This window comes from Rhinoderma darwinii, chromosome 1 (genome assembly GCF_050947455.1).
Source record: "Rhinoderma darwinii isolate aRhiDar2 chromosome 1, aRhiDar2.hap1, whole genome shotgun sequence".
In the NCBI taxonomy this organism is placed as follows: domain Eukaryota; kingdom Metazoa; phylum Chordata; class Amphibia; order Anura; family Rhinodermatidae; genus Rhinoderma; species Rhinoderma darwinii.
Window position 1 is genome coordinate 302002155 of NC_134687.1, and position 14980 is coordinate 302017134.

Below are 14980 nucleotides of genomic sequence, written 5' to 3' on the forward strand. Positions count from 1 at the left end.
ATGTAAGTGTATATGTATGTGTTATTGAGCCGGCAGCTGTCACCACTGAATCTCTCACTAAATGAACAGTTTTTGCCCCCATCGATTAGTGGCCATTATCTAAGATGAAAAATGAAGCGACTTTTCAATATGTCTTGATTAAAAATATTCTATCATAGGTCTATAGTTCCTATTCAGACCATTGCATTTCCATGGTGACAGACAACAAACAAACTCTGTGTAGTCTGATCCTGCAATAATACTCCTTTACACCTGTCCTCTACTTCTTGCTAACCTACCAAATGTATGTAAAGAATCAGACTACACAGGGTTTACTTGTTGTCTGTTGCCATGGAGTCACATAGGTCTGAATAGGAGCTGTAGAATCAAAACTACAGTAGAGTAAATACATTGATAATTCTTCCATTATTTTTTTTCTTTAATATGAAACAAGTAGAATGTATTAAATGAACATCTCTAGACCATACTCGATTTGTTTATGGTAATTATATGGTAACTCTGTAACACTATGCCAAGGTGAGAAAATCATGTCTGCACTGTGTTCACGACTGATGATGTGTAAGACTGGATTTACACGGTACGTTCCTCCAAAATATCCGCATTATTTGGATGTACTTGGTATGTTCCTTCAAAACATCTGCATTCTAAAAATAATAATAATAATAATAATAATAATAATATAATAACCTTTATTTATATAGTGACAGTATATGAGCAGCACCTGACAATCAGGGGAAGTGGTACATATATAAAGTAATAAATAATAGAAACATAAAAAATTATTATGATGCTTGTGAATGACTGCATAAGGCTTCGTTCACATCTGCGTCAGGGCTCCGTCCCGACTTTCCGTCGGAACGGAGCCCTGACTGACACAAATGGAAACCAGAGGTTTCCGTTTCCATCACCATTGTTTTTAATGGTGACGGATCCGGTGCCAATGGTTTCCGTTTGTCTCAGTTGTGCAGGGGTTCCGTAGTTTTGACGGAATCAATAGCGTAGTCAACTACAAGAGTGTTTAGATGCAGTGATTTTCCGATAGGGTGCTAATGATTCCTTCAGACTATTGATCATAGTCTGACATTAAGCCAGTCATTTCTATGCAATAGACTCTTGTTTGAAAACACAAGTTTTAGCGATTATCTTCTATTGACATTTTTTTGGGCCATTTGCAGGTAGGAATCAGGTTATCAATAGATGCTGCTGATGTAAATCTGATTGAACACAAACTTGTAGCATGTAACCCCCAAAAGTTTAATACAACTCCATAAAAGTGCTGAATTGTACCGAGCTGTAATAGAGCCCTTAAAAGGGGTTGTCCAGGCATCCACAGACCCCCAATAAGAGTGACAGCCACAAATCCCAATAAAAATGTCAACCACAGGTTCCCAATAACAGCTACGGAACCTCCATAACAGTGACAACCGCTTGGCATCACATGCCTAGTTTTTTTAAAACTGTATAACCATGATGACTAAAAGCTCCTTACACAATAAATCCCCAACATTTTTAGCAGGATTCACCAATAAACAAATATGTATTGAGGTTTGCCAGACTAATATGGTTGATTGTTTCATTTCATGGCTGATACAATGGTTTGTTCTCCCAGAAAAAATCTACCTATAGATGTCTGGTAGTGCTCATCCCTTTCTCCTTCATAATGCGCATTTAACTAAGGCATTTAATGGGAAGATCCAAGTTTAGTACTTGCAATACCACAAAGTTTTATTGTTTATAGTTAACTTAGAGGGGTTTTCCAATGAGAGACGTTTATGACATATCCACAGGATATGTCATAAATGTCAGATAGATGCAGGTCCCACTTCTGGGACCCGCACCTATCTCTAGAATGGGGCCCTCTAAACCCTGTGTTGTGGCAAAAGCAGGTGAATTCCCGTGGATATGTCATAAATGTCTCTGATGGGAAAACCCCTTATAGTGACCAGCCTATTTTAGGCCTTAATGGCCAAGCTATTTTTTACGTTTTTCCATCGTCTCATTCCAAGAGCTATAACTTTTTTATTTTTGCGTCGACTAGCTGTATAAGGTCTTGTTTTTTGCGGGACAAGTTGTATTTTTTAATAGAACCATTCTGGCGTACATATGATTTATTGATCAACTTTTATTAACTTTTTTTGGGGGGAATAGAAAAAAAACAGAAATTGTGCCACACTTTTTTGTGTCCTAAATTTACGCCGTTTACCATGTGGTATGAATAACACAATAACTTTATTCAGCGAGTTATTACAATTGCAATTATACCAAATTTGTATAGTTTTTGTATGTTTTACTACTTTTACACAGTAAAAACACTTATTTTTCAAAATTATTTGTTTTTGTATCTCCATATTTCAAGAGCCATAACTTTTTTAGTTTTCTGTCGATGAAGTTTTACAAGGGCTTTTTTTTTTGCGGGACGACTTGTAGTTTTCATTGGTACCATTTTGGAGTTGACTTCTTGTTCACTTTTTATCACATTTTTTTTTAAGGCAGGATTCACAGAAAACAGCAATTTTTGCATTGTTTTTTTTTTTGTTTTTTTACGGCGTTCAAAGACATTAATATACACCTATATGAACTGTGGAGGAAGGACACAGTCCAAAAGTAAAAAGGGAACCTCCCTGTCAAGAGTATGCACATTAGATACTGATATGCCGGACTGGAGATTGCATTCAAGATGTACAGTATATTGCCCATGTTTTGCCTGGCTGATCATGTAATTCTAACTTTAGCATGGCTATGTTCATCAGCAGATATACATTATTAGATGTTATATGGTCCCACAGCCATTTCTTGTCATGAGCAGAAATATGCACATGCCAGCTTTGCCCATCCTGCCAAGAATCTTTAAGAAAATCAACACTTAAAGTATAAGACAACAACCTATTACATGTGAGCTTCATACACAAATCGGCCACTTTATGGGCTCCTGCAACAAAATACAAAAAAGAAGCTCAAGAAATACACCCATCTTGTTGCAAAAATTAGACTTTATTGGAAATCACGACATCATAGAGAATCATTTAAAGAATTATTATTTATAAATAATAGTGCAAAGGAAAAATGTAGAAGTTGCCCACTATTAGCAATGTCATTGAGGTCTGTCATCGCTGGGGAATGTTTCCTTCATATACTAAATCCCAGGACCACTCTTCATCACTGTCAAATGTTTCCCATAGTAAATAAATACATAAATGCACCTCCAGTTTTAATATAAGATAACTTTGAAATGAAGCATCACTCAAACCAGTCACCTTAACCCATAAAGGACGTGGTTAATTTCGGCCTTCAAGACGCAGCTGATTTTTCCATTTTTGCCTTACTGTGTTCCAAGAGACATAACTTTTTGTGTTTTTTCGCTTCAGGTATGCTCTAACATGAATAAGCTTAGGACAGCCTTGGGATGTTTGCTAGGCCCAGGGCTGTTCCCTAAAACCTATTGATCGCATTATCACAATGTTTAAACAGATTTTTCTCCAAACCGGGCCATTGCCGCAGGATGGCGGATGTCAATCACAGCCCCATGCAGGGCCGGACTGGCCATCTGGAATTTCTGGCAAATGCCAGATGGGCCGGTAGAAAGTGGGCCGGTCGGGGAAGCGGGTCAGCTATGCAGCCTATGGCAAAACTGGCTCACAGTCGCTCACTGAAGCTGATCCTCACACAAACTCTGTCAGTAGGTATGAATCAATCAGCTTTAGTGTGAGACTGAATCAGTATTGCTGTCGGCCGCACAGCAGACCTACTCTCTCAGTATCAACTCCTTCAACAGAAGTCCTGTCACAGGAGAGAGCAGGTCGCCTCCAGCAGTACTGACTCTCAGTGGCGGAACTACCACTACTACTGGGCCCGCGACATGAGGGGGCCCATGCTGCCAAGCACATAACATTTATGGGCCAGGCGGCATGGGCCCACTCGTGCCCGGTGGCATTGCTAGCACCAGGCATCAGTGCTAGCAACTCACACATTTAATTATATCTGGGTCCTCAGGACGCAGATACAATTGAATACTAGGCATTCATTAGGCTACAGGCCACGTTAGGCTTGCAGTCTATAAGACGCTGGGACAGGATCACTGGATCACGCCAGCCTATGCAAGGGTCCCGTCTCGGCGTCCCATAGGCTGCAAGCGTAACATAGCTGAGAAGGCTGTAGAGCAGCTCCGTTCGTCTCGGGGCTGGGCCTAGGTGAGTACAATTTTTTTTATATGTTTTTGGGGCTGTGTGGAACCATCTACAGGGGGGTCGACTGTCTGGCACTATCTACAAGAGTGGGCGGTGTGATACTATCTACAAGGGGACCTGTGTGGCACTATCTACAATGGGGGCTGTGTGGCACTATCTACAGGGGTGTGTGTTTGGCACTATCTACAAGGAGGACTGTGTGGCACTATCTACAAGAGGGCGGGTTTGACACTATCTACAAGGGGGCCTGCGTGGCACTTTCTACAATGGGGCTGTGGGGCACCATCTACAAGGTGGGCTGTGTGGCACTATCTACAATGGGGGCTGTGTGGCACTATATACAAGGGGAACTGTGTGGTACTATCTACTGGGGGGACTGTCTGGACCGATACAGGGGGGGTGTGGCACAATATACAGGGGGCACTGTGCAGGGCACTCTCTACAGGGGAGGAGAGGTAGATGATGAACCCCCAGGACCACCCCATTTTATACTCACCCGCTCCTTTACACTTTAATAGTTAGCAAGTACAGATGGAAACAAGTCCTGCCTGTCCTGATGCTTTGAGTTTCGGGTTAGTTTTTTAAATGAGCGATTCTAACTATGAAATAACATAATTAAGTGCTAAAAAAAAATTCAAATATGAGTGCTTAACTGTTTGTTACAATTTTTGTAACCCTGTAACCAAAGGTTAATAAGAGTACACTTGGCGGCCTAGCTGTATTTTTACATTGCACACAGAACTGATAAATGTTCATTGTTGGGAGGGCTGGAGTTGGTGGGGTGGGGAGGCGTTAGTTGTGGGCGAGGGGGGGCCTAGTCAAAAGTTTGCTATGGGGCCCAGTGTTTCATAGTTACGCCCCTGCTTACAGTCTCACCAGGCCTAGGCAGATTCCCAGTGGGCCGCTCTTCTAGATCTCACACAGTGGCAGCATTCTGCTGTTCTATTCTAACATTTAGTTTTTCAAACCCCCGTTCCATGCCGAGCGAAGCTCAATGCTGGCTCCACTTCCCCCCTCCTCTATTGACTGAGCTGTGTCCTCCTGCTCAAGACTCCCGCTTGCCATGGTATGGTGAGTCCTGTGCAATTTTATTACTCAGTCGTAGGGATGGATGGCTGCGCTGCAAGAAAATTTGGAGTACAGGGGGAGGTCACATAAAGGCCTTGATTTTTCTTTTTCAGGTGTGACACTATAATTTTTTACTATGTGTAGCACTATCAAGATTTGGAGGTAACTTGTGTGGCACTATAATTTTTTGGGGGGTTCCATTTGTAAGAATATCATTTAGTGAAAGACATGATGTGTGGCACTAACAATGAAGGCACTATGTGTGGAACTGTTATATTCAGGAGGTACAGTGTGTGGTACTATTATGTTCATGGGGCATAGTGTGTGGCATTATTATATTCCGAGGTGCAGTGTTTGGGACCATTACATTCAGAGTGCACAGTGTGGGGCATATTCAGGGGGAAAGTGTATGGCACTATTATAATTAGGAGCGCAGTGTGTAGCACTATTAGATTCAGGTAGCACAATGTGTGGTACTATTATATTCAGAGGCATAGTGTATGGAGTTATGATATTCCAGGGCACAGTGTGTGGGACCAATATATTCAGGGGACGCAGTGTATGCCACTATTATATTCAAGCGAAAAGTGTAAGGCATTATTATAATCAGAGGCGCAGTGTTTAGCACTATTATAGACATTGGCATAGTGTGTGGTGCTATTATATTTAGGGACTCTGTGTAAGGGCACTATTATATTCAGGTACACAGTATGTGGTACTATTATATTTAGGAGCACAGTGTGTGGTGATAATATATTCAGTAGAGCAGTGTGTGGTGATTTTATGTTAAGGGGCACAGTGTGTGGAGCTATTATATTCAGGGGCACTGTGTGTGGTGCAATTATATTCAGGGGCGCAGTGTGTGGTGCTATTATATTCTGGTGCGCCTATATTTTTGTGCTACAGCAGTGTGTCAACTGTAACATACAGCTGACACCGGTGGCTGATGTCGCAGGCTCAGCTTCTGAGCCTGTACCATCATGTTTCTGGTGACAGAAGCCTTTTAGGCCCGCCTCCGAGCAGGACCTAACAGGCTTCCGAACTTGGCAGACAGGAGGCCATTGTTAGGCCTCTGGTCTGCCAAAGCAGCTATCGGAACCCCGCGATTACATCGCTGGGTTACAATTTGCTGGTAAACCCCATAGAAGCAGCGCTCGCTTTTGAGTGCTGCATTTGTGGGGTTAATCGGCCGGATCGGAGACTAGCTCCGGTCCTGTCCATGCAGCAGGGTGTCAGCTGTAATATACAGCCGACACCCGCTGGCGATGGTGGGGGCTCAGCTTCTGAGCTCACACAAGCAACATCACGTACTATTACGTTGTGTTGCCTTAAGACCTTAGCGACAGCAACGTAATAGTACGTGACATGACGCCAAGGGGTTCATCTTATAAAAAGAATATCTGACCACTTGTGATGTTGACCGTAGATGCAAAGATTTAGCTCCAATCCGTCAAATGTTACTATGTTATTTTAGATGATTTACTTTATATTGTCCTGTATGCACAGATACTTTGCTTAAGTTTAAATGATTTCCCAAGAAAAATAGTAACATTAATATTTGTCCATGTAGACAGGGCCACACACTGCCCATGTGGATAGTGTAACATATTGCCCATGTATATAGTATCACAAACTGCCCATGTAGATAGGGCCGCACACTGCCCATGTAGATAGGGCCGCATACTGACCCTTGTAGTGCCACACACTGCTTATGTAGATAGTGTCACAGTGTCCCCTGTAGATAGCGCCACACATTGCAGATGTAGGTAGTGCCACAATGTAGATACTGCCGCACGCGGCTTCAATAAATACTCACCTGTACCTGTGCCAGAGCTGTCCTCCAGTGATGCAGGCCTGGTCTATTCTGACCAGGCATGCTCCAGCAGAATGACGCAGGCGGCGTGATGACATCATTGCGCCTCCTGCATCACAGGAAAAGCGCTGGGTGACAGGGAAGGGAACTGATGGTTTCCTTGCCTTGCCAGCGCTGTCAATTGTATCCGCGTCATCAGGAGTATAATAGTATGTAAGGGCCTACAGGAAACCCCCCTGCGTGCACTATTGTATTCTGTCCGTACCTGATCTCTAATGTAAAAGATTTTTGTCAATCAGAAAATACATTGTCATCCACTGATGTTCACCATAAGGGTATGTTCACATAGGGTGGATACGCTGCATAAAAGCATACAGCGTATCCGCCCTGGATATCTTAGGGAATTCCGGAATAAAAAACACACAATATTGTGGTGCAGTTTTTTGGCCAGAATGTCCACTGTGGAAAACTGCACATAAAAAAAAATTGTTTCATACTTACGCAGCCATGGCGACGAGTCCGTCCGTCATCCTGCAGCTCGGCCTCCTGGGATGATGTTTTATGCCATGTGACCGCTGCAGCCTGTGATTGGCTGCAGCGGTCACATGGGATGAAACGTCATCCCAGGAGGCTGGCCTGGATAAAGAAACACAGAATTCTGGGTAAGTATAAGATGTTTTTTTTTCTGAGTTGCGTTTTTTGCAGCAGAATTGCAAACGCAACATCTGCTATTTTTTGCGGGGTTTACCTCCCATTGAATTCAATTGGGAAAACCCTCAACAAATAGGCAGCGATTATGCAAATACAATTGATGTATTAAACAATCACAAAGCAAGTCAATTTCTGAGCAGTTTTTCCGCTCAGCATTAACGCAGCATGTGGATAAGATTTCTTCAAATCTCATCTACTCTGCTGCTACTGTATTCATTGCAAAAAATCTGCAATATTTACACTACGTGTGAACTCTAAGGGCGGGTTCACACATAGCGAAATTTCACTTAAATTCCGCTGCGGACACTCCGCAGCGTTAATCCGCAGCGGAGCCGTTTCTCCATTGACTTTCACTTTAATTTAGCAGTGTTCGTTTACACGATGCGTACAATTCCGCTGCGGAGCATAGGCTGCGGAGCGGAATTTGGTGTCCGCAGCATGCTCTGTCTGTTGCGGAGCAGTGGCGGACTGGTTGCGGACTCATGGCGGAATTTCTCCATTGACTTCAATGGAGAGTCAAAATTCCGCAATGAAGTCCGCAGATCTTATGTGTGCTGCGGAGCGTATTGTTTTTACTACCATGACATTTCTTCATTCTGGCTGGACCTATGTATTTCTAGGTCTACAGCCAGACTGAGGAAGTCAATGGGGCTCCCGTAATGACGGGAGCGTTGCTAGGAGACGTCTGTAAATAGTCACTGTCCAGGGTGCTGAAAGAGTTACGCGATCGGCAGTAACTGTTTCTGCACCCGGGACAGTGACTACCGATCTCAATATACATGTATCTGTAAAAAAAAATATAAGTTCATACTTACCGAGAACTCCCTGCGTCTGTCTCCAGTCCGGCCTCCCAGGATGACGTTTCAGTGTAAGTGACGGCTGCAGCCAATCACAGGCCAAGCACAGGCTGCAGCGGTCACATGGACTGGAGCGTCATCCAGGGAGGTCGGGCCGGATGCCGAAAGAGGGACGCGTCACCAAGACAACGGCCGGTAAGTATGAATTTCTTTGACTTTCACTAGGGAAAGTGCTGTCCCTTCTCTCTATCCTGCACTGAATAGGGAGAAGAGAAGCACTTTTCCTGCAGTCCGCAGCGGCCAGTCCGCATCAATTTTCTGCACATTTTGTGCAGATCCGCTGCAGAATCTGCAACGCAGATTCTGTGCGGCATTGATGCGGACAGTTGCGGAGGAATTCCGCCATGTGTGGTCATGCCCTAAAGGATCGTTTCCAACTAGTCCTGCTAAAACATCAGTATTAGTTAATGCATTAGATTAAGTTTAGGGAAATGCGTTTATTGATTAGGGTTAGGCCTTATTCACACAGACAGGTCCGTTTTGCGCGCGCAAAAGCTCCGTGTGTCATCAGCATACGGTGCGCGGCTGCGTGATTTTCACGCAGCCGACATCATGATGACACTCTGGTTTTATGTTTACAAACAGCATTCATAGCTTTTACTACTGTAGTGCAAAGCACGCGCGGCACCCGGAAGTGCTTCCGTGTGCCGAGCGCGATTTGCACGCACCCATTGACTTCAATGCGTGCGTGCAGAGCAAAACACGGGCAAATATAGGACATGTCATGAGTTTCACGCAGCGCACATACTCTGCATGAAATTCAATGACAGTCTGAACGGCCCCATTCATTAACATAGGTCCGTGCCACGCGTGTGAAAATCACGCGCGCAGCACGGACGTATTATACGTTCGTGTGAATAAGGCCTTAGGCTGTATTCACACGTTGTGGTCTATTTGTGTTTTTTGCCGCAATTTTCGCAGAATCGCAGAAAAATGAAGCGGTTTTGCAGCAATTTTTTTAATTAAATCGCAGCAAGAAAAAAACCACGCAATTTCACCGCGATCTGTGAACATAGTTTTAGTTTGTATAGGAGGATGGAAAATTCTATACCTATAAAATAGATAATTACTATATTGTACCCGAAAACTGGAATTTCATTGTTGACAACAGCTCCACCAGGCATACATACAAATTACATCAAAACATTACATCATAAACATTGCAAAAACTCAGGACAAGTCATTTTCCAGTCCAAACTGGTGACATAATTTTTTTTTGTTGTGGATCCGTGAATGCTGATGACACACAGATGCACTACAGAAGGTTTTTAAAGAATCAGTGGTTTTGTGGACCGTTGTGACAGGGTTCCGTTGTTTTGACGGAATCAATAGCGCAGTCGACTGCGCTATTGGTTGTGTCAAGAACAACGGAACCCTGTCACAACGTTGACAAACGGAAACCTTTAGCAAAGTTTCCATCACCATGGAGATCAATGGTGAGGTTTCAGTTTGCCGTTCCGTTACCCGACAGAAACCTCCGACGGAACCCCTCAACGGAATGGCAACGCTGATGTGAACACAGCCAAACACATATGGTAGGCTTAGATACGGGGCCCAAGTGCATGTGTGATACTGTTTGTAGGTAGGCTTAAATACAGGGTCCAGCAGACAGTAATCTTATAAGGCCCCATGCACACGACCGTAATTGCGGTCCGCAAAAACGGACCCATTCACTTCCATTGAACGCGGACACCTTTCCGTATCGCTATGGATGAGTGTCCGTGCCGCAGAACTGTGCCGGAAATTATGGAGCATGTCCGTTCTTGGTCCGCAATTGCAGCACAGACTCCTCAATAGAAGTCTATGGGGGAAGCCAAAATTGCAGATGGCTATGGAGGTGCGTCTGCAAATACGGATAGCCATCCGCAAATACAGAAGTGTTGCTAAGCAACGCAAAGGGGATTTACTATTAACCAGGCCTCTTTTTTTTGCGGATCCGTATATACGGATGCAATACGGATGCACGACGGACCGTATTTGCAGATACCATTCAGCAGGAATGGGTACGTTGCTGATGATTTGCTGATGACTATAAAGCAATACGGAACCGTATTTATGGTCAGTATTTGCGGATACGGTCGTGTGCATGGGGCCTTAGATTACTGTCTGCTGGGGCCCTGTATCTAAGCCTAACACACGATAGGCTTTAAAGGGATTGTCCAGTCCCTAAACATTGATGGCCTATCCTCAGGATAGGCCATCAATAGCTGATACGACCTATAGCTGGTCCGACTTCTGGGACCCCTGCCAATCAGCTGTTTTGAAGGGGGTGCAGAGCTCATACGGGACCCCGACCCATCAGCTCCAGACAGTAATATTAACACACAGATAGTAATAGTAATCGTACCCTCCTCTTCGGCCGCAGCGGAGGTCCTGACTCCATCCATAGTTGGGATGCTGTGCGCAGCGCATAGCGTTGTGACGTCATGCACTGCGCACAGCGCTGTGTGGTCAGGACGGCCGCTGTGCTCCAGAAGGAAGAATGTACGTACTGTCAGTTACTACAGTAACGGGGGCCCGTGCCCTTTATTACATAGGCCCCAGTTACTATAGTAACTTTTCATTGATGTTGTGCGGGGGGCCACGGGCCCAGCTGGCTTCGGGATTCGGTTGCAATTGCAACCGCTGCGACCCCTATAGTTACGCCGAACAGGAGAGAATTTTTTTTCAGCCTCGTGTTTGTCATTTTTGAGGGCTGTTTGGTGTGTGCCACTAACATAATCCTATTAGGCCCCATGCATACGACCGTAAAAACGTCATCTTTTGCGGTCCGCAAAAACGTACCCATTCACTTCCATTGAACGCGGACACCTTTCTGTATCGCTACGGATGGGTGTGTATACCCCATACTTTGTATGGGAGCATGGCCCGAAAATGCGGGTGGCAGTCGGCGGCCGTGTGCATGGGGCCTAAATGTACTTATTTTAATAGCTATATAAAGGGTGTGATAGGATGCAATGGCATAGCTCTAGGACAAGGCTTCGCAATATTTTACTGTTGGGTCTCAAAGCTAGAAAATGGTATTTCCCACCATTTTTTGAAAATCCATGTCAAAATTAAAAAACCCAGTATAAGGGCATGACCACACATGGCGGAATTCCTCCGCAACTGTCCGCATCAATGCCGCACCTAATCCGGGTTGCGGATTACGGCTGCGGATCTGCACAAAATGTGCAGAAAATTGATGCGGACTGGCCGCTGCGGACTGCAGGAAAAGTGCTTCCCTTCTCCCTATCAGTGCAGGATAGAGAGAAGGGACAGCACTTTCCCTAGTGAAAGTCAAAGAAATTCATACTTACCGGCCGCTGTCTTGGTGACGCGTCCCTCCTTCGGCATCCAGCCCGACCTCCCTGGATGACGCTCCAGTCCATGTGACCGCTGCAGCCTGTGCTTGGCCTGTGATTGGCTGCAGCCGTCACTTACACTGAAACGTCATCCTGGGAGGCCGGACTGGAGACAGACGCAGGGAGTTCTCGGTAAGTATGAACTTATATGTTTTTTTACAGATACATGTATATTGAGATCGGTAGTCACTGTCCCGGGTGCAGAAACAGTTACTGCCGATCGCTTAACTCTTTCAGCACCCTGGACAGTGACTATTTACAGACGTCTCCTAGCAACGCTCCCGTCATTACGGGAGCCCCATTGACTTCCTCAGTCTGGCTGTAGACCTAGAAATACATAGGTCCAGCCAGAATGAAGAAATGTCATGGTAGTAAAAACAATACGCTCCGCAGCACACATAAGATCTGCGGACTTCATTGCGGAATTTTGACTCTCCATTGAAGTCAATGGAGAAATTCCGCCATGAGTCCGCAACCAGTCCGCCACTGCTCCGCAACAGACAGAGCATGCTGCGGACACCAAATTCCGCTCCGCAGCCTATGCTCCGCAGCGGAATTGTACGCATCGTGTAAACGAACACTGCTAAATTAAAGTGAAAGTCAATGGAGAAACGGCTCCGCTGCGGATTAACGCTGCGGAGTGTCCGCAGCGGAATTTAAGTGAAATTCCGCCATGTGTGAACCCGCCCTAACATTAAAGCATGCACAAAATGGAGTCAAGTATGTTGCTAAATCAGAGACTGGTGCAGCCAGAGAAAGGCCTGCGCAGCTTATGATCACTTCTGTCATATCTACCTTTCCAGCTGTACCTCACCAGCAACTCTCTAGCTACAACACAGCCACATGTGTTGTAGTTCCCCATCACAGCAGGGAGCCGGTAGCCGCATTAGGCAGGAAAAAATCTGAAGGAACCTCTGTCCATTATTTTTAGGATTGGTGGGGGTCCCAGAGGTCGAACTCTCACGATCATAATGTTATGGCCTATTCTAGTGTCACAGCATTCTAAGATGGAAATGCCCCTTTAAGTAGTTCACATGTATTTTTAGCACATGAGAAGCCAATACATTTACACATTATACATTCATGCATTAATGCAGTTGCCATGAGACATGAGTGCAGCTATCTACATGCTTTCCTTGTCTACTTTGTTTTTCAATACATTAGTTCCCTTCTGCTTGCCAGTCAAAAAGCTGCAGGCTAATTGCATCCAGTTTTATGCAATATATATATTGGTCCGGAGACCATGTGGGCAACGCCATGAATAGGCCTTCACAAGGGAACACCGGTCCTACTCCCGGGATTATGCTGTGGAGTGGCATAATGTACGGTAGCCGGACCCCTCTTGTCTTCATTTAAGGTACACTAACAGCTCGGCGTTACATTGATTTGGGTGTGGAACCAGTGGTACAGCCATTTCCCCAAAGTGTCCCAGAAGCCGTTTTTCAACAGGCCAGGCTAAATGTTGCCCTTGCTACTGTGAGCAGCCTGTATGGCCTAAACCTGCTACCATGAGCTGCAGCGTCTCCAGACTTGTCTCCGATCGAGCATATCTGGGACGTCATTGGTCGGCAATTGCAAAGGGAGCCGCCAACAGCCAATCTTGATGATTTGCGTGCCCAAGTGCGTTCAGTGTGGCATAAAATCCCTCAGACCACCATTAATAACCTCATTGATAGCATACCAAGGTCTGCAAGTGCGTGTATTTCTGTGCGTGACACTCACTCGATACTGAATAAATAAAGATGTTTGGAATATTTTGTTTCCATTTTTGTTATCATTTGCATATCATTAACATGTCTATCGATCCTGTGATTTCCACAATTCCAAAACTTTTCCTTCATGGTGTTGTAATTTTAATGTTGAGGAGTGTATATATATTTTTAATACTCTGAAATATTAATGATAACTTTTACTTTTATATATGATAATTCTGTCATTAGTGTTTTAACACAATTTTCGAACATTTAAAATATTTTTTTATTTATTTAAAAGTAGCATATATTGTTTAGAATGTATATACATATGATGTCATTTTTGTAAAGTAGAGATATAAAAGAAGTATACTTGATTGTTAGGGTATGTTCACACGGCCTATTTACGGACGTAATTCGGACGTTTTTGCCCCAAATTACGTCCGAAAATAGCGCCTCAATAGCGCTGACAAACATCTGCCCATTGAAAGCAATGGGCAGACGTTTGTCTGTTCACACGAGGCGTAATTTACGCGCCGCTGTCAAATGACGGCGCGTAAATAGACGCCCGCGTCAAAGAAGTGACCTGTCACTTCTTTGGCCGTAATTGGAGCCGTTATTCATTGACTCCAATGAATAGCAGCGCTAATTACGTCCGTAATGGACGCGGCGTTCAAGCGCCTGCACATGCCGGTACGGCTGATCTTACGGGGATGTTTTCAGGCTGAAACATCCCCGTAATTTCAGCCGTTACGGACGCCCTCGTGTGAACATACCCTTACCTTTTCTTTTTATAGTCTGGTGCACAATGCAAAGAAAATGTATTGAGATTGTGGAAATCTGTACTATAAAATAACTTTCCCTGACATTGTCAGGGAAAAAAACTCTCATATGATCTGTGAGCTCTGATGCCGCTTCTTATGATCTATGCTTTATGATGTCACTGCTTATTATCTGTAAGTTATGATGTCACTGCTTATGATCAGTGAGTTATGATGCCACTGCTTTATGATCTGTGAGTTATGATGCCACTGCTTATGAGTTCAGTTATGATGTCACTACTTATGCTCTGAGTTATGATGTCACTGCTTATGATCTGTGAGTTAAGATACCATTGCTTATAAGTTCAGTTATGATGTCACTACTTATGATCTGTGAGTTATGATGCCACTGCTTATGAGTTCAGTTATGATGTCACTACTTATGCTCTGAGTTATGATGTCACTGCTTATGATTTGTGAGTTATGATACCATTGCTTATAAGTTCAGTTATGATGTCACTGCTAATGATCTATACATGAGATGAGTGGAC